This window comes from Limulus polyphemus, unplaced genomic scaffold (genome assembly GCF_000517525.1).
Source record: "Limulus polyphemus unplaced genomic scaffold, Limulus_polyphemus-2.1.2 Scaffold774, whole genome shotgun sequence".
In the NCBI taxonomy this organism is placed as follows: Eukaryota; Metazoa; Arthropoda; class Merostomata; order Xiphosura; family Limulidae; genus Limulus; species Limulus polyphemus.
This window is the reverse complement of record NW_013666384.1, coordinates 347,408-351,123: the sequence shown is the minus strand read 5'-3', so window position 1 is coordinate 351,123 and position 3,716 is coordinate 347,408. Positions and strand designations below refer to the sequence as shown.

General features: G+C 38.9%; 1 protein-coding gene and 1 long non-coding RNA gene across 5 annotated transcripts in view; one reads left to right on the top strand and one right to left on the bottom strand.

Moving 5' to 3' along the window:
* The window catches only part of LOC111086005, a 13,251-nt gene extending 12,851 nt beyond the window's left edge, over window positions 1-400 (bottom strand). Inside the window, exon 1 of the long non-coding RNA XR_002610784.1 lies at window positions 202-400. This is a non-coding gene — a long non-coding RNA (uncharacterized LOC111086005). The remainder of the gene's footprint in view (window positions 1-201) is intronic.
* LOC106460460 (G patch domain-containing protein 1-like) overlaps window positions 1-3,716 on the top strand; it is a 172,570-nt gene that overhangs the window by 67,563 nt on the left and 101,291 nt on the right. The window lies entirely within an intron of this gene.

Below are 3,716 nucleotides of genomic sequence, written 5' to 3'. Positions count from 1 at the left end.
CTGTTTTCTTTGACTCCCGTGGTGTGGTACACCACGAGTACGCACCATAGGGTCAAACAATCACGTGATGCTGTGCGTCCGCAAGAGACCGGAGTTCTGGTCAACAGGAAATTGGCACCTCCATCACGTACAATGCTCCAGCACATTCCTCGCACTTGATTCAGACTTTGTTGGCGGAAAGCCAGACTCCTGTGGTTCAACAGGCTCCTTACTCTCCTGATATGGCTCCTTGCAACTTCTGGCTGTTCCCCAAACTCAAGAGGCCATTGAAAGGAACACGATTTCAGACAAGAGAGGACATTATGGCTGCAACGACAGCCGAGCTAAACTCCATTTCGAAAGAGGCTTTCTCGGAATGCTTCCAACAATGGCGGCACCGCTGGGAGAAGTGTGTGGAGTCCCAAGGAGACTACTTTGAGGGTGATTAGGTTTCCAACGCTCCAGGTATGCCATAGTTGAAGTCCAATTTGGACGAAACTTTGCATGAGTTCTCTACATCATAATGGGAAGTTCCTAACAAAGTTTGTTAGTGCAAGTGTCTACTTTTTTTTAAGAAATAAGTCAATAATAGCTTTGTATCGCATCAAAATGAAAAATGTTATAAAATAGACCCTTGCTGAAATGAAAAAATAATAGGGCCTTATTTTACTAAATCTCTTCCTTAACCCTTTCACAGATGGGACATATATTCCCAGTGCACTGGGAAATATACATCCCATCCACAGTGAAAGGGTTAATGGAGAAATAGTATTTCTTTCCTTTTTAATAACTTACATTAATTTTATACATTTATAATTATCAACAAAACTCATTTTTTTAATAAAACTTCTAAAATTGTGGTGAAGTGAGTCTTTCTAGTGGAGAATCATTGTGATATTTCAGAAGAAAAGTGACTTTTTGTGCTGTATAATCTAAGTGTACACTATGAACCGAATTGTTCTATGGCCGAAGGAATTGCAAGTCCTTTGTACAGCATTCATTTCATATAAACTTGCATGACTTTTGTAGTAACTCGATGTTCGTAAGTTACATAAGTACTTTTTTACTTCAATATGAGTATAAAGTGATCAAAAACATCAAAATTTACAATGCCAAAAATTGCCAAATAGAAAAATTGACTTATCACGGAGAAAGTCTGAAACTTTGAGAAAGAAAATGAAACTTCAGGAGGCGAGTTACAGAATAAAGAGCAAAAAAGAGATAGACTTGCTCACCAAGTTATGAGGCAAGATCAAGTGAGAAAAAGCCAGGAACAAACCCAAAATACAGAAGCTTGTTAAAGTGGTCATCAAGATGTAGTTAGAAGAAGTCTGGAGCAATTTTGTGACAGAGAAGCACATTGTTTAGCTCACCAAGATCATGACCAAAGAGTCACCAGTGGGGTGGTGTTTCTGCTAGTTTCATATATGATTTTTAATTTCTCTCTAAAGCATGGAATAATAGTAACTTTTTGTTCCCCTTTAAAGTAGTGTCGTTTAATAATCAAAATAAATAATGAAAGAAAATCTGTAATCTATTTTTTGCTCCTATATAACCTATTACCATCTAGCTGACACATATTTGTCAATAAAATGTCAAAACCTTTGATACAGAGATGGAAAAATAATACAATTTACATTACTCACTAACTTTATACAATCAGTTCTTTCATATCCTAAAACAGCTGTTAATTAGTCATTCCTGAATTTCAATTTGTAATAAGCAAAATCCCCAAATTAGCAACATATGTAAAACATGCAAATAGCTCTAAAATGGCTTAGGTGATGATGAGTTAAACTTAAATTAGTGTCCTTTCCTAATCAAAATATATAATGAAAGGAAATCTAGTATGCATCAGTGTCGGTGTCTGATGACGTCCCAACATCCATTTTGTGGATTTTTCCTTCATCACTTTTTTGCACCTGATTGTCAGTCTGGACCCTGCCAGCATTTGGTCTACTTGTGCGAGATGATCCTGAATTCCAAAGATGGATAGATCTTATGGTGTGAAAGTCATTTGTTGAAGGCAAGTTGAGCATGATCAGAAGCTGATCTGTGATCCTGGCATCTCCCAGACAAGATCTCAGATTGGTCTTGATCATCTTCATCTTGGTAAATTTTTTCACAAATTTGGGAAGGTCCATTCCTGGTTTGTCATAAGTTCTGCTTGGTTGAGAAATTCTTAGATCAACTTATGTGGAGTCAAACTTTCAAAGGTTCCTTTGATTTAAAGGGTTGCTTGGCTACCTAGCAGACACTTTTTATGGGCCTGCCAGCATTTTGGGAAGCCATTGGTTCCCGGGCTCCCTATAATTTCAAGCCCTGTATACTTTATCCAGAATGTGAATGTGACAAAATACTGGTCCACTAGAATAAAGCCAAGACAGGTCAATTTGTAAAGGCCATTTTTATAATATTGGATATGGTAACATGAATGCACATGCACCACATCATTCTAGCTTCTGTAATGTTAGTCAGACCTAGCTGAAAGGTCAATAAACTAAGAATAATAAATATATAGGTATAATGTTATGAGATTTAAGCTATTTAGACTAAACAAATTTTGGTTTCATGTTATAATTTATATCTATTTTTTTTTTCCTCAAGATGGATTCCTGTATGTGGGGAAGGAACATTCCAGAGAAGCTTCTGTATCTATAGTTTATCTCATCTGGGATCCAAACATCCACCCGTGTGTTTGCCATGCATGGCATCCCGTGAAAGGGAAAAGAGGATCCTGGTGGTTGAGGGGTGTCATTGATGCATCGATTTATATTGGTGGTACTTTAATACATCATTTTGACCTTGAATTCCTGGCTTTGGGGTGGTTCCCCCAGGATCAATTGGCTGGTCCTGTTGGACTAAGGTCAACAAAGTACCAATGTTGGACATTGTGTCTAATACTGATGTTTGGGTATAGTGCCCACGAAACCCTAGCATCTGTATAGTGCCCTACTTTAGCATTGTAGTGCATCCCCTTGTAGGACTCCATGGTGGGGGGGGGGGGGCAGTGGGCACTGAAGTTTCTCAATTTTGTATGGTGAAAAGTAGTCTCCACCTTATTCTGTACCTGTGCCTTGTTTTTTCATCATGCATTCTTTATCAGACAAATCTTTAGGGCAAAGGTCTCCCTTTTTATTCAGAGGGATTAGATAGGCTTGCTGGCTCTCCAAAGTCAGTGAAAAAGCTATGTTCTGGGGACATCATGGTAGCAACATCTACACCAAAACAGTGAACTCCTGAATTCAAAGGCCATTAGGGATATACCCATTGAGATTACTCCCAATGTTACTTTGAGTAATAGTTGAGAGGGGTTTACAAAAACACCCGAGTCAGAGATCCTCACTAATTTCTCCAACCAAGAAGTTTCAGCTGTGCAATGTATCTCCACTCACAAAGAAGGAATTATGCTGCCTACCAATGTTCTTGTATTGACATTTACATTGTCATGTCTGCCTGGCACTGTTAAGGCAGTTTATCTGAATTTTAAGATACGGCCTTATATTTCTAACCCTCTCAGGTGTTTCCAGTGTCAGTGGTTGGACATTCAAAGGTATCTTGTTGTGGTTCTTTGACATGTGCTCATTGTGATGCATACAACTGTCAACTGGACTCTCACTGCATCAGTTGTGGTGGTTCCCACACCTGCTACTATCGATCTTGCCCTAAGTAGGTGGAGGAAAAAGACTCGTAATCTGAGGGTCGCGGGTTCGAATCCCCATCCCACCAAACATGCT